This window comes from Bactrocera dorsalis, chromosome 5, assembly GCF_023373825.1.
Source record: "Bactrocera dorsalis isolate Fly_Bdor chromosome 5, ASM2337382v1, whole genome shotgun sequence".
In the NCBI taxonomy this organism is placed as follows: domain Eukaryota; kingdom Metazoa; phylum Arthropoda; class Insecta; order Diptera; family Tephritidae; genus Bactrocera; species Bactrocera dorsalis.
Genome location: NC_064307.1, coordinates 18,496,364 through 18,521,757, shown reverse-complemented (window position 1 = coordinate 18,521,757; position 25,394 = coordinate 18,496,364). Strand labels below are relative to the sequence as shown.

Here is a 25,394-nt window from a genome sequence, read left to right as displayed (position 1 = left end):
GATAGGAATGCAGTAGTCATGTGCAGCTTGTTGCAACAGTGATTACTTCAGTCACCAGCAGATGCATCGCGTCGCATGCTGATCTGGTATAAATAAATATTTACATATAGTGTAGTGTACTGAATGCGGCTCGCCAGTTGACCCTGTGATTTAGTTCAGTTTTTCGCGCTTCGTTGCAAAAATTTCGATATGTAAATATGTATTTTTTCAATTTTATATTGTATCTTCCACCTGTCTTTCGGCAAGTTCCGACTTCTGCCAAACAGCGTGGCATTATATGTTATTCTATGTCCACAAATGATAAAATTTTAGCAGTATTTTTCGTTGGATGCAAAATGCTAGTTTGTTTCTTATAACCAACTTGACCTTAGGTAAAGTCGATTGTGTAAAATATTATAGATTTTTAGAGATATTTTTTCGATGAACTGCAAAATTCCCAAATCTCAATTAATGAAATTAATTTTAATTCAGACACACTTTGAAAAAGTCTATGCAGAAAATGTTTTAAAAATAGTTTTACTTTTCACAGTTTTTTATGTCCTATAGGTAGTTATAATGCTATTAAATAATCGAGATATATATTCATATCTTTTCAGTTAATTCATGTCAGATTTTACATTGTTGTTGTTTTTGTATAAAGAGAAAATATTCCCTAAATAATATTGAGGAATGTTATCTATTTCACAGAGCTTGGACAGGTCCAAATCGGCGTCAGGATTGATGACTTTGACTGTTTTTAGAGAGGATTCCGGTCTTTTGGTACGTGGCATTGATACGCTTCATACCAGAAACATTATCCAAAATATTTTGAGTTGATCCATAAGAGATGTTGAAATTCTCTACAATCGCCCTTATGCCGAAACGATGATTTTTCAATACTGTTTCTTTAATTTTTTAACAGAGGTGGATCGATGACTCTCAGGAGGCAAGTTTGCAATAACTTCACGATCTTCACTGAATGCTTTGTGCTCATCAAATAATTGTTTCGTGATAAACTACACTACCCAATACGTTACTGTAAGATTTTCATCGATTTTGTAGCCAAGATTCTATTGGAAATACAAAATTTCAAGCAAACATGTTGTATATTTTTTTCGTGGCAAACATCGTCTGACTAACTTTTCGCGTCGTTTACAATACATACATATATAAAAAAAATTATAAAAGGTGATCTATTTCGAGGTTTCGTACTTATTTAAAGAAAAAACACAAAAACTTCAGATTTAATGGGCAGTGTTTATATCATTCGAAAGCACATTCTTTGGCATTTATTTTTTGAAGATTATCTCCTTCAAATATTGGCCGCGACTAAGCTCAGGTGGCCCATCCGTTGAGTCGAATTTTCAAGGACTGGTTCGAGCATTTCGACTGGGAACTGGCGAATGACACAAGTGACATTTTGTTTCAAGACCCGAATCGAAGCGGCATTGTCCACCAGACTTTAAACTTTACATATCCCCACAGGAAAAACTCTAATATCACACGATTTTGGTGGCCAATCGACCGACCCAAAACGTGAAATTACCTTCACACCGAAGTGTTCTCTCAATAAATCCATTGACTGATGTGATGTGTGGGAAGTGAGACGGCCTTGTTGAAACCAAATGTTGTCAAGATCACGAGCTTCAATTTCAGTCATCAAATAGTCGGTCGTTATGATGCGTTAACGGTCAACGACCGATGATTCCACCGGCCCATAAATCACACCAAAACTTTGTGTTTTCTGGGGGAAATGGCAGCTCTTGATAATCTTCAGGGTGCTCTTCGTCTCATATGCGGCAATTTTACTTGTTTACTCATTGAACCAGAAAACGCTGAACAAAATTTTGATGGAAAACGTCGGATCTTCTTTGAACTTTTCAAGAACCCACAAAGCAAAACGATGTCGCTTTGAAACATCGAGCGACTTCAGTTCTTGCACAAGCTGTATTTTGTACGCTTTCAATTTAAGATCTCGACGTAAAATGCGCCAAAGCTCCTACGTTCGACACTCAACGGTCTTCGTTTTTTTATTTTAGTCTATGATATACATAATTATTTTATAGTATAACTTGTCTATACACATGCCCATATAATTTCATCAAAACTTCTAATTATATACTGTAACATATATCCATATACCATACATTAAAGTAATTTAAATACCTTGTGCAACAACCAACGTTTCGGAATAAAAATAAATGTCTCTCAAATGTCTTCACTATTTCTGAAGTAGATGTCAACATTTTTACTTAAATGATTGCAAGATTGACTTTATGACTCATGCGCTTCAACTACTTGCCGGCTACAATGTAAACATAATTCAAGTTTGAAGATGACACCGACATGAAGCGCAGCACAGTGTCTTGTTTTACGAATTCCAGGAAAAAAATTAGGTTTATGTTATGCATGATTTCGGAAAGTAAACTAATGTAAATGAATAGAAAGATTTGTGGTATAATAAATACATATTACACAAACATATGTTAAATAGAGTATAAGAGGTATATATATAATTATATTAAATTATAAGGTCCAAACTACCTTTTTGAAATCGAGTTTTAAATACTCAAGGGCTATCGTACTTACTTATCCAATTGAAATACATATATTTGTCTCTTCACAGTAACATTAACGGGAAAATCACATAAGCAAATTTGATGTAAGGCTAAAAGCACATAAATTTTACTAGTCAGTCTTATATATAGTATGTATATAGCTATCCCTTTTTGTTTTATTTCTGATAGCATGAATTTCAAAACCAAAATATGCATGAAAATACCCAACTGATAAAATATTATTATTTTTTTTAATTCCCAAAAATCGTGTTTTTTAAGATATAAGTGTGTCCCCTAACTCTAGACAGGCTTAAGCCTTTTTTCCATGCGAAAGTGTTCTTGTGTATCATATATATAAACAGCAATATACAGACATGGCTATATTGGCATAGCCCCTAAAAAAATTGTTTATAGTACTAACAAGAAAGGTACCATTGTGTGTAATTTCGGTGCAAAATCCAGATTTTAAGACTGTCTCCCTCGGAAGACAACTACAAAGCAACCAATACTATCACACTTGACATACACCATGTCTCAAGTTACCATTTATATTTATTTTACGCTTCCTTCACTGCTTTAATTTTTCATTATACATTTGGTTTGTCTATTATACTATTTGGACGTCTTTGCATGCAGTGTTTATTGCAGCACAATTGTTTCTTTTGTTTTTGTTGCTTTTTTTTTGCTTACAAACTGAGCTCTGAAGGAACTATGATGAATTGTTTTTTAATTAAAAAAAATCGTGGGAATTCGATAATTAATTGTTTACTTCTTTCAAAACAGTAAAAATGTATCTGTAAATATATAAGAAACCCATTAACAGATATGGCTGAATAAACACCATTCTTATAATATTAGGAAATTGGAACCCTTACTACAATTAAGGACAATTTTATATAAATGTACAGTATATAATATGTGTATATATGTACATATGTACATATATACATAAATATACTTTATATAATTGATTTTATTTTTTTTTAATTTATATATAAAATTTATTATGTTTTATTTACATTAACTAAGGATCTCACACTATCAAAATCCAGTAAGCAGTTTCCCAAAACCCCAAAAAATACCTCGGTTTTCTAATAGAAAAAATTAGTATTATCCACTCATTATTGTTCACTCATAGGCATTTTGAATTTGCCATTAATTAATAGCTATTTCATTATTTAACAATAACTTTCTTAATGAATTTATAAGTTGTATATAAAAGGATAGGCACATGCACACACATCTACATGCATACATATTGAATGTCCATGTTTACATATGTATTAGTTAATTCGAACATTTATCTAATGTCCAATAACATTTAAAATTCACATAATACCGAAATTTCGAACAAATAACACGAAGAAAAAATATTTTATTGACCACCCTGTGAATTTAACAGGGCGCTTACTATTCAAAGCACAAATATTTCCTAAGCGGCGACTAGCGGTTGAACAGACCACGTGAGCTCTATATGTGAATTTGTTCAGTTAAGCCAGCTAACAGTCGCTAGGTGACGCTGTATCGTCAAATAGTGCAACTATTTGCTACACTTAAAATATACGGTAAATTTGAATTTTAAATAGTTAAAAAGTATTTATCCAATTTTTATTTCAACAAATGGTGAAACATTCAAATATTTGTAAAATTTAAAAAAATATGAATATATATACACATTTCTAGTTTTCAAAGCTGGTTATTTTTTATATTCTTGCAACATGTTGCTACGGAGCACAATAGTTTTTTTCACCTAACGGCTATTTGTATCACCTCAAAATTATCGAGTTAGATAAAAGATGTTTTATTTATAAATGATCAGAGTGAAGAGATGAGTTAAAATCCGGTTGACGGTCTGTGTATGTGAGAACTTCGGTAAAAATTAAGATATCTTATTGAAACTTGGTACAAGTATTTCTTGGCAAAAAGCGTGGACGAGTTCGTAAATGGATGCAATCTTATCAAGTTGTCACCCAATTTTAAACAAAAAACGGAAAATTGCCTCTTTGTCTCGGGAGCATACTAAAGATGCATGACTCGTCACTTGTGATTACGAAATTAAAAAATTGAGGGTCACTTTCACACATTTTCTTTGCACACTTCCACTCACCGCAATTTCTGATCATCAGTGAGCACTTTTGGGACCATCTTGGCGCACACCTTGCGTATGTTCAAGTACTCCGTCACAATGTCTTGAACCACAGGTCTTGATAAATTTAACATCTGGGCAATTAAACGAATACTTAGTCGACGGTCTGGGTTTAAAACTTTGCGCACACGAGTCGCATTGTCGGTATTTGTCGAAGTCGCAGGTCTTCCTGCACGGTTTTCATCAGCGACCTCTTCTCGGCCCTCTAAAAAAACCTTGTACCACCGAAACACACCAATCCAGTCGGTGCGCGCACGCTCAGAAGTGCAGTCACGGCGGGACCGAATATGTGGACTCCAGTTGACTTTTGACAGAAAATATCCATCAATGTATAGGGTAGACAACTGAATTTCAGAGATAATCCTTTTTTGACAATAGTACTTCTGTGTATCAAAAATAGGTTGAATCGGGTCCATACTTCCCTGAGCCCCAATTTATTTAATACAAGTATATATGTTAGATTTTCGAATTTCCGGGTGACTTCATACCAAATATATCGATCAATATGTGGGTTATCTCAATGAAAATGGAGAGCGTGTGTTACACATAACAGTGTATCCTAAAATAAATAAAATTGGGCGAAAACTTGACCTAGTGCCCATTTAACAAATATCATGATAACGTCCGGATGACTTTACTCTACAAGATTGGCGATTGTATGTGAGGTACCCTATGTAGCATGTTAATAGTATGTCTTATTGGCAAAAAGTTGGGTCGATACTATCCCAACTTCCATATACTAAGAATAATAAAGTACCGTATGCCGAATATTTCGGTAAATGTATGGGTTATATAGAGTATATGTGTATACAAAATTGCTTGGATTGAGATTCTCTGGATGACATTTAACACTTTAGGGTATTTTCCTGGCTTTGGTTCTTGTGAGTTGCAAGAGTATAAAATGTTCGGTTGCACCTTCTCCTTAATTAATTTGTGTTAAACCCGCCAAACTATCCAAAAAATATTAAAGTCTTTCGCCATTGTGCGAGCAATACGGAAATTGGTTGCGCTTAACAATTTCGGTGCAGTTGATCGTTTCCCATCATACCAGAAGTGGTTTCCGTTTTCTCCGTTTTAAATCTCACTGCTGTTGGATCTTAGCAACTAGTTGGTATTTATGTAAGGAAGCGTTTAGCTATTGCTTTTTATTCTCTTATAAATTTAAAAAAGTTGATAACAGCAATTTCTTCCAGCAATAGAATAATTCTTTTATTATAAAAACTTCATGAACATTTATGAATGTTTCACTTGCCACAATATTTCAATTGCATGCCACAAAATTTCACTCTTTATTAAATGTTTTTTACATATTTCGTACTCTCTTACTAAACGACACTCTTAAACACGCTGTACACACATTTCTCCAGTATGCGTTATATTTAGTGCTGGTGCTGCTGTTGTTGTAGTTGTAGATAGGTATGCTGTTACCTCTGAACCATGACCCTTACCAACATAAATTGTATTGTTGCAATAAAGTTGTTGCATTGTTTTTATGTGACAATTATTTTGAAGGCTTCCTTGCAATATAACGGTAATAACAATAATAGAAGTGCAATGTCATACAACAAAATGTCAACGACTTATTGAATTAGTTTATTGGAAAGGCAAAGGTGTTAGAGGCGGGCGGGTTCTCTGAAGGGTAAGTAGTCAAAAAAGCATAATAGTTCTGATGACAGCAATAACAACAAAAAAGCAGCTGGCACCTAACTATTTATGCACGTATGTATGTATATCTGCATATCTGTTGTGAAGTTATCTTGGCGAAAGTGTTTGCTCAAATTTGACTTTTATTTATGACACTCTTATTTGAATTGTTTGTCAACAATGTGGAGATTTATCGCAGTGAAAGTAGATCAAAGCCTATATCTATGAGCCGATTCGCTTGCACTTTGGATTCATATATTATTTCAAGTGCACATACATATGTATGCATATATGAGTATTTATGGTGTCTCATAGGAAATTGTCAATGGAGTGAAGGATTAAATACCAATGGAAAAAATGTGGTTACATGGATATCCTCGGTTAAAAACTAACTTTTTTCAAAACTTTTTTTTTCTTCTATAAAAAATGAAATATTTTATTAGAATTTATTGTTGTTACGAACATACACTATTAACAAAGATATTCTGAAATTTTTGAACAAAAAATATTTTAAGCTCCGCCATTGCGACGCCATTTCCGGTGATCCCGGAAAAAAGATGCGCCTCAACCAATGATACTTTGGTACCAACCTTGAGATATTTGAAGAGACTTTCGGTTGAAACAGTTTTGGAACAGAGCTTTCTCTTTCTTCTTCTTTCTAAGGAAATGTACTATAATCTGCTAAAACATAAAAACATTCATCAAATATACGTCTGTGCAAGGTAAACAAGGTAAGTAGAAAACAGTCACATGTTGTTTCCACTAACTGGCAAGGCGGTTTGAACCTAGGACGCATAACGACATTTGACATTGTCACAAAGTTCAACGACTCAAAACACATAGCTACATACTTTTAAGATTATTTTAAATGACATTGTCTGATTATTATAATATTATTATTCCAATATATAGTTACATATAGATATATAAGGACATGTACATGTCCCTCCATCATTCTTGTTTCCGTTGTCTACGTGATATTTATAATTGCGGCTTTTCATTGTTTTGTAATTTCATTTTTAAAACATAAACAAACAACAGCAAAAAGAACGCTAAAAGTGGTCACAAAGAAACATATGTGTGAATGTAGATACTCCCACCACAGAAGCATATATGGTAAACTCGCGAGCATGCATTTATTTTCACCCACCCACACAATTGCTCGAGGAAACTGATTTAAATAATACGCGGCTGCGGTCAACTAGTCAAAACGAAAACCAACGAAAGAAAAATCATTACAAAGTGCAGAGTAGCGATTGTTCAGAGTGGTTGAAGCGGATTTCACAAGCAGCACTCTTCACTTTGTGTCTTCGCTGACACTCGAAATGAAGATTTGAAGTATCCATATTCTTCATGAACTCCGAGAGTGTCTGAATGTCAACAGCCAAAAATTGCATGGTCGCCTCCACAGCCGAAAGTAAGTATGTGTTTAGTAGTTAAAATTAGACTTGCCAAACTGATGGTATAAAGGTTGAACCTATATGGTAAGTATACTGGTTTTGAACTAGTACTTGAGCATAATGTTCGGAGATTCTAGCAATGCCTTTGAAAAAAAATATATGGTAAATTTCGTGAAGATATCTTGACAAATAAAAAAGATTTTAATACAAGAACTTTTGATCAGTCAGTTTGTATGACAACTATAAGCTATAGTTATCTGATATGGTTGGTTCTGAAAAAAGGACACGTGCAAGATTTCAGATCGATTTCTCAAAAACTGAAAAACTAGCTTGTGTATATATGGTACAGACGGAGAGATGGACAGATGAAAGACAGACAGATTAATTTTACATACTTTAAAATACTTAAAATCAAGGTTTAATTAAAGATCGACTTTTAATCTCATACCTCTTACTTATTTACTTTACAATTATAATATATTTTTTTTTATATTTTTATATTTTATTTATATATAATATATATTTTCGATTTTTAATATTTCTTACTAGCGTCACTTAGACCTTCAGAAACAATAATTTTTCGATTCAGAAGTAGCACATTTCACTACTGGGTCTTTATTCTACAAAAACTACCAGCTATTATATACATATACATACATATATGTATGAGCGCTAGCCATGTAATTTGTGAAACAAACCGCAAGCATTTAAATCAAAATGATAAAGCTGCCTACTTAAGCAAAGTTATTCACAGCAGCCGCAAAACGAAAAACAACTATGATAAGTGACACTGATGAAAGCGTCAAAAACAAAAGTTCAGGAAAACAAATTAATTCGAAGTCACCACATTTCAATTTTAAATTAAATGCATGAAAAGGATAATTTTTAATTTAATGTAGTATTAGTAACGTATCTAACAAAAAATCGTTTACTAAAATATATTTTTAATTATACAGATTGGTACACATCCTTAAAGGCAAGTTTTATAGGAAAACATAAAAATGTTTACTTTATTATTTTTTTAGGGGGTTACATAGGTTTACGGGTTTCAAAAATCGGTTTTTTTATTATCTTATTAAATTCTACAACACCTCTAGAACATTGTCCGATCAAGTTGATTGTCAAGTTGATTCGAGTAATACTTTCGGAGATATAGCCTTGAGAACTAGTGGGCTCGAGGATAGCTAGGCGAAGTGTGCCGTCTTTAAACACATTTTTCTCGCAACGAAGTTGGTTGGTAAGATTTCTCGAGAACTATTAAACCGATCTTCATGAAATTTTACACAGATCTTGGATATACAATTCTTAAAGGCTTGGACGAAGGATTTTTATTACAACTATTTGAAAATAAATATCGGCAAATTTTCACTGAAATTTTAATTTGTTGGTAAAAATGTCTGAAAAAACAAACTTTCAGTTTCTTTTTACCTTTGGCCAAGTTCTAACTTAAGGTTTTAACCAAAACTCGTACTTTTTCACTATAGATGATATTGTAAGGAGTTAACCTACCAACCCGGCCGCAATTTTTTTCCGAGGGCCACCGGAAATGATGTCGCAATGGCGGAGTTAAAATCTTTTTTTTCTCTTCTAATAAATTCTAATAAAATATTTTATTTTTTATATGAGAAAAAAATTTGAAAAAAACAGAAAAATCTTCCCCGCAGCTGGATAACTTTTTTCGGAAAAAAATTAAACACCGATTGTTGTAGGAGATTAAATTTGTAAATGTACCTTATTTGTATTTAATTTTGAAATGAAATGTCTTTTAAAAAACACAATCAACCCATTTTTTAAAACCCGCAAGTGTATATGACGCTATGACAAATTTCCACGATTATATTTTCACAAATATAAATTAAAAAAAAAACATTTTCAAAGTTTACAAAGCAAAAATTATATTAAATTAGTTTTCCAATTAGATCATACATGGCGTATGAGCAACTTTTAATTTCCTACTCAAAGCATAGCGGCCTAAGTTATACACTTAGCTTATATATTTATGATATGTGCACCGTTATCTATGGACACAAAAAACAACAGGCGAAAAAATTAATTTAAAAAGTCTAAACCACTTCGTTTCGAACGAGTTTTTTGTTCTTGCTGCTGCTTTCCACAGGCATATGCTTACCTGCAACTGAACATGTTGTGGTTGTTTATATGCTTTTACTTTGTCGCTGTTGTCTACCTCAATAATATGCATTATATGCACTGTTTTTATATATGCACTACGTTATAAACTTTGCTCAAAGCAAACTAAATATGGCGAAAACATCTACAATAGCGAAACACCCAAAACACAGCGCAATAATCACTTTAGCTCAAAATAACAAGAAGCGATAATAAACAACTAAATTACATACATAAATAGACACACAAGTATACATTAACGCAAATTAACTTTGCAGTTTTTAGAGTTTTACTCTTTCTTCTTTCTTATTGACGTAGACACCGCTTATGCGGTTATAGCCGAGTCTACAACAGCGTGCCAGTCGTTCTTCCTTTTCGCAGAGTTTTACTCCACCACTTAAAAATGCTGGGCTACTTTATCGACAATATTTAGAGGAAATTACGAGCTTGCAAAGCTTTTTTAATCTTCAAAAATATAGAGACATAGCCAATATTTAAAAAAAAATTTCAATCTCAATGAATTAGGAAAAAATTGACAATTTCCTTCAAAGTAAACTTTAAAAACAAAGGGAGGAAAGTCGGAGGAAAAATTATTATTTTTTCTTAACTATAGAATTTTGTACTTAAAAAGACATATTTTTCTCTTGTCACCTCAACTTTAATGACACCGCACACAGGACAAAAAACAACCATCGTTGCAAACTTAAGGGGTTACATGGGTTTCCTCGAGTAAAAAACTGACTTTTTTCAACAAAAAAACAAAAATATTTTAAACTCGGCCAATGCGATGCCATTTCCGATAACCCCTCGAAAAAGGATGCGCCCTTATTGGTGGGATAACTTCTTACAGTATCATCTAAGGTGAAAATATACGTTTTTTAGTTAAAACCTTAACTCAGAACTTGGACGAAGGAAAAAAAACTGAAAATTGGACTTTTGGCAGACATTTTTACAAAAAAATTAAAATTTCAGTGAAAATTTCGCGACATTCTTTTTTCAAATAGTTGAAATCGAAAAAAGTCCTTAGGCCAAGTCTTTAAGAACCGAATCTCAAAGAATTATGTAAAATTTCATGAAGATCGGTTGAGTACTTCTCGAGAAATCTTGCCATACGACTTCAAAAGCACAGTTTCCAGAAAAACGCTTTAAAGATGGCACACTTAGCCTAGCTAGCCTCGAACGCACAAGTTCGCAAGCTGTATCTCCGAAACTATTACTCGAATCAACTTCAAAATTTAGGAAAATTTTCTAGAGGTGAAAAAGAAACAAGAAGACATTTCTATGTAGGAACTTACAAAATAAATAAAAAACTTTTCTATGCAAACAACTGTATTTGGTTCCATCAGTTTTAATGTCACTTGTTATCTATAGTGGTCCGGTATTGACGATTCCGACAAATAAACAGTTTGTTAGAGAGAAAAAGATGTATGCAAATTTTCATATCGATATCAGACAGGCAGACTAATGTATGTCTGAGATCCCTAGCGTTTCCTTCTCGGTATTACAAGCTTAGTGGTAAACTTAATATACATTGTTCAGAGTAAAATAAAAAGTGTGGAATATGAGTTAATGCGCAGGAGTTCTAAAGGAATTTTGTTTCATGTCTAATGTGTTCAAGTGAAATCCATGAAAAGTCGTAAATAATGTAGTAAATTCAGTTAGAACGCACATGTGTGATTAACCATTCCTAATCTACCTACATTATTTGATAAGTCAGGCTCATTTATAAGTTATGCTCATTCTGTACTGCTTTGCAACAGTACAAATTTAATGCTTTTGAGAGTGTAGTAATCGTCTTATATCCATTTCTAAGGTTCGGTTATAGCTATAACATCTTCCAATCTAAGTTTATATACATTATCAAACGTGATAAGTAAACTTTACATTCAGCATCCCAAACAGAGGGCAGCAATTCCGATACAACTAATTCTGCCTGAAATACACTACATAGTTGGGCTCAACTTTAACATCGTTCTTTAAAATAGATTTTTCCAAGGAACAACTTTCTCTTATGAAACCAAGACCAAGATTTTGCTTACTCATTTGTAATTTATATTTACTTTTGCCCGCAATTGCTGCAGCACACACTCTCCATTCGAGTGATATACGGTGAACATAAATATGAGTTATTGCATTCAAGTTTATTAGTTCTGGAAAGCCAACGGCCGTGGCAACAATTGCACTGCGATAAATAAAATGCATTTCAAGTTAAATTAACAAAAGGCAAAGCTGCAATTAATTCTCTGCGCAGTATCCGAGTGCTGAATGCGACCACGAATAATTCTTAAAGAACGTGAGTTTTACGCGTATGTTAATGAGATGATTAAATACAAATTATGAAATTGGAACAGTAGGTAAGTTGGATTTACGATTTCACATATGTAAGCCGCATTCTTCTTTTTAATTTTATGTGTATTCATAATTTTTATGCATTCCCATATATCACGCTTATTTGACATGCACTATTTTTTGGTAAAATAACTTAATGCAATTTTTGGCATTTAAAGTTGCCTATATTCTTATATATTGTACATATGTATAAATATATACATATGTATATATATGTGTGTGCGCAGTATGTCAGTAAAGTCAAAAACCCGCACAGTTGACAACAAAACTCGCTAAGTTAACGACAACGTTAGGAAAGAGTAACATAAAAATCCCGCAACAACAATAGGACTAGACTAGTGCAGAATTATGACAGCAGCGCCTGTGGCAACATAATTTTCCAAGTGAAAAATAACTCTTGACAGAATTTATGAAAAAAGTATGCACCACATAATGAGAACAGGTGGCACTCACCGGGATGCTGCTACTGGTGAAAAATAGTCTAAACAAAAGCTGCATGCAAGATTTGATACTTAATATGGGTAATTAAAGTGTCTTTAATTCTCTTAGACAAATTTAAGTACGGATATGAAAATTTTGGTTTAGATTTGACTTATTAAAAAAGCATAAAAATTTTCAAAATACAGCTACTCTTCAAAAAAGTAGAAAAGAAACAAATTAGTATGGCATTAGAATTTGTTATTGGCAGAGTATTATTGGATATCAATTATATACTGGTTTTAGTATCAAATTATTCTTTCCTGTAATCAACATTCAAAATATTTTATTTCAAGTAGAGCATATATGGTATATGTACATATGTATGTGGCATATGCGGTGTAAAACTTTGCGGTTTTGGAGAGTCCAATTGTCAATTTTTATACTCTTGCAACATGTTGCTACAGATTTCTTCTATTTTCTTGGACTTGTTGAAACGGATTTCTACTTAAAGAAGACCCCCGGCAAGATTAAAGACATTGGAAGCACTTATTTCTATAATTTTAAATTTATAATACAGAAACAAATTACATTTTATGGAACTTAGATATCCCAGAAAATTTAAATATACGTCTTCCATCTTGAAATATCTGGTGTATTGAACCACAATATTAATAGTTTTATTACATTTTGCATTTCTTGTCCAAAGAAAATAAGTCGCGAATACATCGTTGACAGCCTTTTGGCCGCTTTTCTTTGTCGTGTCTTGAGTGTACGCTAGTTGGCAATAATAACTACTATCAACATCTGTGGACGAATATCGCAAACACCTATAAAAAAGTTAAGAACTCTGAAAGTTATAATACATGTAAAGTAAGTCTCACAGTTTGGAACCCTAAACAACAGAGTGCAAGTATCTTGAAATTTTGCCAATGTGCCAACGACAACACATGCAAATGAAGTATATTGGATTTACAACAAAATCGTAAAGAAAAACTGTCATTGTATCTTTATGTATATATTTTCATTAATAATTTCATATTTTGCTTTTGTCATTGCGAAATTTCTCATTCAAATAAGCGTTAAGCAACAGCTGAAGAGCTACCATTTTTGCTAAAATGGTTTATAATAATATTAATAACAATTTTTATATATCTTACGTGCAGACTTCAAATATTATACGACTCTTAGCTAGGCATGCACCGTATAATTGCATTCGGAAGGTCAGTCACGCATTTTTTTATTTAAGCGATGCCTGAATATACGCAAGTCGCCGAAGACTCAAGTTTAACTTAAAACAAAAAAAAAAACTTCGGTGCATTTTTTATTCAACAACATATGCATTGTGACAAAAAAATACCCGGAAATTTTTAATAAAACACAAAGTGTTTAATTATTCATCGATATTTATTTTGCTGCCTTCAAAGTACAAGTGATCCCCACCAGATGTAATACACTTATGCCAACGATTTTTCCAGTCCTAGAAATACTTTTCCTAAGCACTTTTTAGGATGACCTTCAGCTTCTTCAGCGAATTTTATCTCTTCAAACGACTGAAAACGGGTTCCATGGAGCGGCAATTTCAGTTTAAGAAAAGATCATACGGAGCCAATTCTGGGGGATATGGTGGTTGATCGTTGGTATTGATTGCGTTTTTGGACCAAAGAAACCTGTTTATGGTACTCTTTTTTTTTTTAATTCTATTTTTTCGGGACGAGTTGAGCAAGAATGCGTTTCGAACCGAAAATATCTATCAAAATCATTTCAACGGACTGCCGAGAGATGTCAAGCTCTTTTGGCATCTCTGAAACATTTGCCTGACGATTTTCAAACACTATATTTTAATATTTTCATAAGTTGAAAAGGTCGAAGGTCGTTCAGAACGAGGCATGTCTTCAAAGATCTTTCGACCGTCTTTGAAGGCTTTGATTGGAATGGCAGAGTAGTCTTAATATCATCTTGTTTCCAACTAAAAAATTTGAAGCATTTCATCAATTAATAAAACTAAACAGTTTTATTCGTACATACATAGTTAATACTTTATAGGAAAAATCGGCAGTTTACACAAAAATTTTAATTTTCAAAAATAGCCTTATGAAAATATTATAATTATAGCACATACACTGTTTTATAAGCTTTAACTTCAAGAAGATTAAGAAAAAACACAAACACAAATTATGAAGATTATAGAGAAAAAGAATACACGAACACAGCAAGATAATCAAAAATGCACTGCATTGTTTTCGGTTAATTGGTAATCAGATAAAGTTTAATTAGTTGCAGAAATATTTTTTTTTTGGTTTTTTATGTGGAGTAGTGAAACCTGTCATTGAGACCGAAGGAGCCTTAAATGGCTCTGAGAAATAAGCTTAATTACACCACCATAAAATTCAAAACGGGTTTCTTGGTTTTTCAAGTTGCTTCAATTACATGTAATGAATCACAAATGAGTGTGTACATACAAATATACTATGTGTGGTACGCACTCTTACATATTTGTTGCCCAGCGCTGACTGAGTAGTACATACATTAGACTCGCTCAAAGACTATTAGTAGAGCGGCATTTTATTTATAACACTTTGACAGTTTTGAAATAGGAAGTGTTTCATAAAACTAATAATTACGGGCTGGCGATTTGAGAAGGTAAATTGTGGATTCCATCCCCAAAGAACTACACGGGCTCGGCGGCCCAAAATTATTCTCATGAGGGCATTTTGCATGGACCCGAACAAATGATTGTCTGAAAAGGCAAGGTCTGGACTGTAAGTTGAGTGAGGCTTCCCAGCCCCAGTTTTCCAAATAATAATGGAAAATTATTACCTTGCGCCTAGTCACAAATTTCAGGCGCTTTTCGGCAATCGCTCGTCGCAATTTGATGAAATGTTTTCGAATCTCATAATACAACATTTGGTGATCTCACCAAATACAGAATATTACCTTATCGTCAAAGATATTTGACGTTTCGATTGATTAAATTTGTTGGCCAGGTTTCTCAGATGATTTTTAGTGTTCCGGCATATCATAATGGCTAAAGATTTTTGAACCAAGTAGTAGACCTACAACCCTTTATATAATATGAATTGTAGATAATCAGTTCATATTGCATAAAATAATACTGGGTTTCTCACTATATGGAAGTAAATTGCTGCCCTGGTGGGCCCTTTTGAGCATGTCAATAAGTTTGAAATGTTCAGTAAATATGTAAGGCGTTTAAAAATATTATATGTGCGAATATTGACCTTCATTTTGGCCATTGATTACTTTTTTCGCTTAACTTGAGCATTTCAGGCCGCACAACAATTACACAGCTTCCACACGTGCATGCGAAAACAATGCATTCAATACGCAAACGACTATACGAGTATGTCCTACAGATGCATACTAATAAAAATTTTGCAAGACAAAAACTCGTTTGCCCTTCAAGCGCAGAGTAGCACCACCGTCCATCTCGCAATAAAAGCTGTTGTAGGCATAAATCGAAACAGCTTTTTGTGATGTAAAGCAGACGTATGAAATGGTTTGTTCACACGCCAACGAAAAAACCTCATCGGTCAGTTCGACAAGTCGCCGCAGCGTGGACTTTATACATAAATATCAGCGCTTATACACATATAAATTGCACATATTGATGCCACTCGCTTAAGCATAAATACATATGCATAAATGTCTGAGTGGAGCATAAGTGATGCATACAAATATGCCGGTAGTTGAAGTGTGTTTTATTGACTGCCATTGATGCGAGCTGCATAAGAAATATATATTTATTTACCTACATATATTCATACATGTGTATATGTCATCCCACGATCAAAGGTTGCGGCAGATACGGTGCTCCTTTTAATGCAGCAAAGAGGTGCGTCATTGGACAGCAAGGTCATTGATTCAATTACACCTTTGAATTTTAATCTTTTTTGTTTTTAGTAAACTTTATATAATGTACATGTTTATTTTGACAATTTTTATTGCCAAATAATTGGGAGAAGTAAATAGTAAATACGAGTGCCTAAGAGAACCTACCGCACTGAAAGTATACAGTGTTAAAATGTTAAGTCACTTAATATTCCTGAATTAAGATACGAGATTGGTACCGGAAATAGTTGGCTTGGCATAAAAATAACAAGAAAGAAAGATGAAAACAAGTAAAAAGGAGATAAGTTAGGGCGCTGATAAACTTTGTCATTGTAATACGCAAAGCGAAACGAAAGAGACCATATGAAGTACGTGCAGTTGAACTTCCCTAACTCAAATCACCGTAATGCGCGAAAAAACTTCGACTGAAAGAGACTTCGAGTTATGGAAGAAAATTTATAGGAAATTTGACTTTTATTGCCAGTTAAAGAGTTCGAGTTATGGAAAACTTCGAGTTATAGAAGTTCGAGTTACGGAAGTTCAATTGTATATAAATGATTAGCGGGACGAGCTGAGTCGATTTAGCAAAGAAGTCTGTATAAAGTTTTGCACAATCCTTTTCTTCCCAAGAAACTGCTCATTTGTCCGAACCACCGATATCAGATCACTATAGGATATAGCTGTCATACAAACTGATAGATCCAAATCCAGTTTTTATATGGAAAACGTTTTTATTTGACAACATATATTCATGAAATTCGTCATAGATTATTTTCCAAGCCAAGACTAAAATCTCAGAACAAATTGTTTGGATAGGACTACTATAACATATAGCAGCCAGTCAAACTTACTAATCGAAATCCTATTCTTGTATTGAAAAATTTGTAGTTGACAAGATATCTCATCGAAATTTGGCAGCATAGTTTATTGCACAAGCCAACACTACAAATTCTGAACACATTGATCCGATCGGATCAAACTGACCGATTAGAAATGAAGATAAATGTCTTTTTATACAATTTTACGCTATAAGAATAGAATCTGCAAAGGTTATTACAGCTTCGGTGAAACCGAAGATAATGTTTTTTCAAGTTTTTTACTATCATATTATTATTTAAGTAAAACAAAAATATTTATATTATGGTCGATCGAACTTACGAAAATCAGTAAATTTTTCATATGGGGTTTCTAAATATCTCTATTAATCCCTTATATTCTTGGTACCATATCATAATAAAAAAAACTTTCTATTTTTGTTCCTAACCCAATTTTGCCAGCTTTTTGATTAAATATTCTCCACTAAGTTATTCTACGGTGGTAGGTGCAGACTTTTTCCATTTTCAAACTGTACTAAGAAGCCGAAATGCGACATGCCCCAAAGGTCGTTCGATATGGTCAATTATTTTCTGAGTCATGAAATATTAAACAATGAATTGTCCAAAATCTATTAAAAGCCTTTTTATATATCACTCTTTAGGACTAATTATGGGTGCCTCTGATGAAGGAAAATACAATTTTACAACTTACGCTCATGCAATACTTCTCAACTTGTACGAAGCATTTGATATATTAATATAACCCTTTATCTATGTCTCAAGAGTCTATCAACTGAGCCAAATTTTTGCATGTCAAACTCAGAAACCGCTGTCTTATCGGCATTATAAGGCTATCCATGAATGTGGGATTGAAATGTCATCTACCAACAAGTCAAGCAAGACGCGTTTCTTGTCCAAAATATCCACAAACATTATTCGAATGGACTCGCGAAAGTTGGCGGGCTCTTTTGCCATCTCTCTAACACTTGCCTGACGATTTTCAAGTACCAAACCCTTCACTTTCTTAATATTTTGAATCAGTTGAAGAGCTCGAAAGTCATCCAAAACGTGGTATATTTTCAATAATCTCTCGACCGTCTTTGAAGATTTTGTACCACTCGTAGGCATGTGTTTCTGAGCCTTAAACATTTTTCAACATATTACAAATACAAAAATTCAGACAAATTCTTAGTTTAATACATATTTTTATCCATTGTTAAAATTAATTAATTACTTAGGTGTACCGACTTAAGCAAAAAAAAATTGCTCTGAAGCCGTGAAACCCATGTAACCACTAAAAAATGTATAAAAACAAGTGTTTATTTAGACAGGAAGTTATTCAAAGATTTACATTTAGTGTTAAACTCTTCTGTATATTCTTTAAACGTTTGTTAAGTACAAGGTCTATTAAATTATCAACAAACTTTCCGTCTTTAAAAACCTAATATACATATGTACTTTATGTGCATATTAAGGTGGCAAATGTTTTGATTACTAATATGGACATTCCTGTGATAGGAGTAAAATCACAACAACCGAAAAAAAAAACAGAAAGAGTTATAAAATTGGTAATAAAATATAGCCAAACAGTATTTCATAAATTAGCTGGAAAAAACAAGTTGCGGTAAATTCCCACATAAACTTGAGTATACGAAGTGTTTGCATAAATTATGCTGTCGAAGTTCGAGAAAATTCGAAACGAGAAAGATTTCGGTTTTTTATACATAAACAAAGACCACATTATATATATATATATATGTATATAGAGGTCATAGACTTCTGTATAGGCTAAATCATTTACGAGATGAATATGTACATACATTTACACGTCTTTACCGGCCCATATAGACAAATCGTTTTTATATATGTATATACTATACTACACCTCATTGTGTGTATTCTTTTTAGCGGTCATCGATGACATTGCTCAAAGTCTAGCGGCACATCAATGTATAACACACTAATGCAGTTGTCAATCTCGACCACTCTAGTTCAAGGTCAGTTTTGGCTATTTTATGGCTATTGTCAGACATAGTGGCGACACGAATTGCCGACGAAAAAGGCATTTACTCATAAGATGAAAGACCAGCACATTCTCATATATACATATGTAAATGCAAGCTCAAACGCATAACATAATATTTACATACATATAAGTACATATATGCAGACGTGCTTACTAAGTTAGGGTGTAACCATTTCGCGTGCGCCTTTGTTGCTTCTTTTGTTACCTGTAATTGTCGACTACAAAGCGCAAGTTCGGCAATTAGACACCAACTGCACCTGATCGTTAACAGATGACGTGTTCATATGCATTACAACAATTACTCAGTTTGCCAGTTTGCGGCAGCACGATCTACGCATCCATCATAAGCCCCTATTTTGCTAATAGATTTGTCTGTACAAAGGCAACGATTGGTTTCGTTTATGCATACCCACGCGTTTCTGCGATCAGATAAAATACAACACTTGTCATTACATGTAATCAATTACCGAATACCCAGAAATAGCGACAGATGATAGGCAAGGATAAAGCTTAGCAATTAGTTTGCCATTGTTGTATAAGTTACGTACTTTGATGTATATATATATGTATACAAGTAGATAAATTCTTAAGTACCACTGTTTACTAGCCATCTGATAAAATTTGGGCCTGAAAGCGACAAATAAAGAAAAAAGTTGCAAGGAGCCAAATGTGGCGAATATCGTTTCGTCCGTCACAATCAAGCTAGAACGCGATGGCGTATAATCGTCGTAAAAAGTGAATGAATTTTATGTCTACAATTCCCGTCGCTTATTGCGAATTGCTTCACACAGACGCCTTAAAACTACCAAGTAGTACATATACCTTACTGACTATTTGACTCTGACTCTCGGAACGAATTCATGGTGAACCACATCTCAAGAAAACAATGAATATCATTTCGATTCTTGACCGATTTTTTTGATCTCGACTCATTTTTTGGACATCATTCGCTCGCTTCATCATTCGTTCCCTTAAAAGTTCCGACTTCATATACATGAGTCCACGTTTTGTCACCAGTATTGAATCGTTTGATGTAGCATAGCTTTTGCGATCTATACTCGACGTCGCTTTAACAAAAGATTCTAGTCTTCTAATTCGAGTCTAACATTGACATGCTTCACATCCAAAATTGTTGGGCGATCGATGTTTAGATCCGCTGCCAACTCTCTCATATTTTTCAATTTCCTCCACGTTATAGCCGACTCGCACGAGACAAGATTTTGATGACTTCACGACCTTCACTAAATAATTTGTTCTACTGAAATGCTTATGTTCGATTCCGTTGCCGTATTTCCGTTGGAAACACAAAATTTCAAGCAAACTATTTGATAAATTTTTTCCATGATATGAACTTTTTACGTCATTAACAGGTTACTTGGGTTTACGGGGTTCAAAAAACCGTTTTTTTTTATTAAATTCTACAACACCTCAGGAATATTGTCTTATATTTTCAAGTTAGTCCGAGTAATAGTTTCGGAGCTACAGCCTTTAGAACTTGTGCGCTCGAGGCAAGCTAGGCTAAGTGCGCCGTTTTTAAACACGTTTTTCTCGAAACTGTGTTTTTGAAGTCGGTTTGCAAGATTTGTCGAGAACTACTCAACCAATTTTCAAGAAATTCCACACAGGTCTTTGAGATACAATTCTTAAAGACTTTGAAGAATTATTTTTTTCCATTACAACTACGAGTATTTGGAAAAAAATTTCGTGAAATTTTCATTTTTTTTTGTAAAAATGTCAGCCAAAAATCCAATTTTCATTTTTTTCCTTCGTCCAAGTTCTGAGTTAAGCTTTTAACTAAAACATGTATTTTTTCACTTTAGATGACAACGCGGGCGTATCTTTTTTCCAAGGGGTCACAGGAAATGGCGTCGCAGAGGCAGAGTTTGAAATATTTTTTTCAAAAATTTCAGAATTTCTTTGTTAATAGTGTATGTTTGTAACAATAAACAATTCTAATAAAATATCTTACTTTTTATATGAAATTTATATAATTGTTGAAAAGTTTTTTACCGAGGAAACCCATGTAACCCTTAACAAAAGATTGTACCAAATTTAGAAAAAAACTGTGCCGATTTGTCGCGCGCAATTTAAATGGATCAGTCCGGATCAAATATATATAAAATATACAAGTAAGACTGTAGTTTTTTCATAAAGAATTACCAACAAAAATCACACTACAATCATCAAATAAATATGGATATCCACTTGGTGCTGATTTTGAGTCAAACTATTTTATTAAAAATTCAATGCTCTAATTATTCCATTACTTATGATGCCTACAACATCACCGTCCATGATTCCAATTTACAATATTTTGTTAAAAACAACGTGCACCTCGGTCGGTCGTAATTAACCGTGGTTAAGTAGGTGCGTCTCGAATTCGTAATAAATTGCCAATTCAAATGGTAGCAAGTGACAATAACCAGTGTCAAGCACGTGTCTACACTGATTATTCAACTGAACTTGGGCAAAATATATCCGCCTCAATATAATACTATTCAAGTTAAAAAATAAAGTGTAAACAACTGCGAAACCTTTTTACAGACACATGCATGCATTTTAATTAAACTTATGTTTACGAAAAAAATTCCAAAGGAAATTCGTAAAAACTCTATAGTTGAAATATGTAAATAAACAAAATATTTGTAAAGAAAATGATGACGAAATAATAATGACCACACCACTGTCAGGGGCTTGTAATAAATTGATTATTGTTACTTAATTCTAAATTCTAAGCTCCTCAGCTTGTAAGTTCAATAAACCAAGCCACGAAACTATGCATTAGGGTATGCTGATTTTTTATGATTCTTTGCTTAGCAACAACTTTGGTTTTATTTAATAGCTCTTATGTTCAAATTCTCATAATTTAGAGGAGATTCTCAGTTTTGGCATACATAAATGCAAGAATCCAAAATTAAGGTGCAGAATTGATCACAAACTGTAAAACAAATAAAAACCATGATTTTGACATCCGAGGGTGGTTCGTCAACGACTATAGACGATTCACATACAATTATCCGAGCTTTGCATGACAATTCATACGTTAACAACGGTGCGCGAAAAGATAATGACCGCTGTCTTACCGTGCTTCTTTCTAACAATAATGGTAATCTTTGATTGAAAAAGCGAAAAAAGAGATTCTTCCAATATTTTGCTTTGCATTGCCTCTATGTGAACGATGTCATACAAAAGCATACATCGAACTTATCTATCAAACCAAATTTCTGATGCAAAGCGAATCACAAGTTGTATATGAATCATTCCTTAACCTTATCACCTCACAACACTACTCGTATAGTATATGGCTGTAAACGACTACTGTAGATATTTCAGACGAATTGGGTGCGTAGTTGTGTTTTGACTACCTTTGGAAGAGGTCGTGTGGCAGTTTTAAAAAAATTGGAAAAAAACAATATCAGTCGGTGAGTCAATTCTAAAAATCGCTGGATGTGTATGGTGACTCCGCTCCTAATCTAAGTTGATGAATGATGCTTCTACACAAATTTACTTATAAAGTTGCTAATTTTTTAACCCTAAGTTGATGAATGATATTTGTTAACCTTTCCCTTCAGAGAAAAATCATATATTAGCAACTTTACGAGCAAATGGAATTTAATTTAGACCTACTGTTGCAGTTTAAGTTCAGTACATTGGATTTATGTCCGAGTTTTTTTTTCCTTTAGAAAATCATAAAAGTACTAATATATTCAATTTCAAAATACAGATAAAAATACTTGTATATAAAAATACATATATATGTACATATATTGTAAATATACTGTCATCAAATTGAAAGGTGAATTTTGTCCATTTTATTTCCTTTAAAATAATCTCCACTCGCTGCAATATACTTATGCCAACGAATTTTCCAGTCGTCATAGTACTTGGAAAAGTTCCGTCGTGACGACGTTCAGAGCCTTTTTCGATTCAGCTTTTATATTCTCAATTGCTTCAAAACGGTCCTCGGAGTGGTCATATGAATTTGCTGAATAGCCAGAAGTTACACGAGGGTAGATCAGACCACCCCATTCGACACGATATTAGTTAAAAATGTGGCGAAATGATCACGAATAACCAATGCAGTATGAGATGGTGCATTATCGCACTTCTTTGTTCAATAAATTCAGACATAGTAAAAATCGAAGAATTCACTTTTAGAGCCTCACAAAACGACGCGTATCTCAAATACTAATGAATATTTTGACGTGAAATTTAGCATAGATGTCACTAACAGTACTACCAACTTACAGAAAAAAATTCGAAAAACACGCGGAGTATAAATTAAAAACCTTTCAATTTAATCACAGGTATATATTTTAATGCCATTTGTGCATTAGTTTATATAAATACTTTTGTTCTATAATGTGGTTATATGCAATTTTTGGTTTCGCCTCTCAACTCTCTCCGTATTTTGAATAAGTTTTTTTAGTTCGGATATTAAGCGCCACCCTAATGTAAGTACCTGTTCACCTTAGAAATTTGCCTCGTCATTTTCTATAATTCTCTCCTTGAAATTGAAGAATTTTTCCGCTTAACCGCTTAAATTTATTATCACGTCTTTAGCACAGCCATAAACACACAGCGCTTAAGAATCAATATTTATTTAAAAGATTTTGTGTTGGAGGTGATGGAAATGCCGTTGCTTTAAGGTAAGCATAGCACTTTATTATGAATGAAAATGTTTGTTTAATAAAAAACTGGTTTTAAAAAAATATTAAAATGTTAAGCTCACATTCATTTTGCACACATATTAATTTGTGCTTTTTATGCATAAGATGTTTCAAATGAAATGATGGGGGGTTATCTAAGAAGTTATGTTATCTATTGATTATTTAAATTTTCTGCACAATAACGGTGTATAAGATAAAAATATTGCACTACATATTAAAATTAATATATTTTGATTATAATGAATATGTTGAAGTTTGTGTCTGAAACAGTAATTAATTTAATATGAAGAGGACTTCAGCCGAAAGTCATCGAATTTTGCTGGAAATGTATAGTTGGCTAGGCTTGGAAAACGAACAACGTTCTGGGCGACCAAAAAAGTGTAAAGATGAGGAACTGAAAGCAATATTCGATGAAGTAGAAGAGCTCGCAAAATATTTGGCCATTTCAACCCAGACCAGGCCAGACGAATATATATGTACATAAGCAAGAAAATTGGGTGTCATCTGAATTAAAGACTAGAAACGTTGAAAGACGATTTTGCTTTTCAGAAATGCTGCTGGAACCCAAAAAAAATAAGTTCTTTTTGTATCGAATTGAGACGTCTTCTTCCTTACTGGGGAAGACACCGCTTACGCGGTTATAGCCGAGTTTACAGCAGCGCGCCATTAGTTCTTCGCCATTTGGTGCCATTTGGAGATTCCAAGTGTAGCCAGGTCCTTCTTCACCTGGTCTCTCCATCGAAACGGAGGTCTTCCTCTTCCATTGCTCCCCCGCGGATACTGTGTCGAATACCCTCAGAGCTGGAGTATTTTTATCCATTTGAACGACAAAACCTAGCCAACGTAGCTGCTGCCTCTTAATTCGCTTAACTATTTCAATGTCATTATATAACTAGTACAGGTCATTCTTCCATCGAATGCGGTATTCACTCGAACGTCGACTCATCAGATTGTAATCATCCATACGCCGCACCATAGTACGACGTGGATGATGAATGACTTATAGAGTTTGGTCTTTATTCGTCGAGAGAAGGCTTTACTGCTCAGTTGTCTACTCAGTTCGAAGTAGCACCTATTCGTAAGAGTTATTATACGTTGGATTTCGAGTCTGACATTGTTGTTGGTGTTAATTCTGGTTCCAAGATAGACGAAATTATCTACGACTTCGAAATTATGACTGTCAACAGTCCCGTGGAACCCAAGTCGCGTGTGCGACGACTGATTGTTCGATAACAGGAGATATTTCATCTTGCTCTCGTTCACTTCCAGACCATTGTGAAGCCTGGCCGATTAACCAAATCAACGAAAAGCCGAATATCCATCAAGGTAATGCATCTGTATTTGGTGGGATCAGTGCAGAGTGCTGTGTTATGAACATCTATAATTAGAGGAAAATATTTATGGAGAGTGTTAT

The 25,394-nt window shown here is 33.6% G+C and overlaps 1 protein-coding gene across 1 annotated transcript in view; it reads right to left on the bottom strand.

The window, feature by feature from the left end:
- Positions 1 to 25,394, bottom strand: part of LOC105232914 (uncharacterized) — a 72,442-nt gene that overhangs the window by 29,340 nt on the left and 17,708 nt on the right. The window lies entirely within an intron of this gene.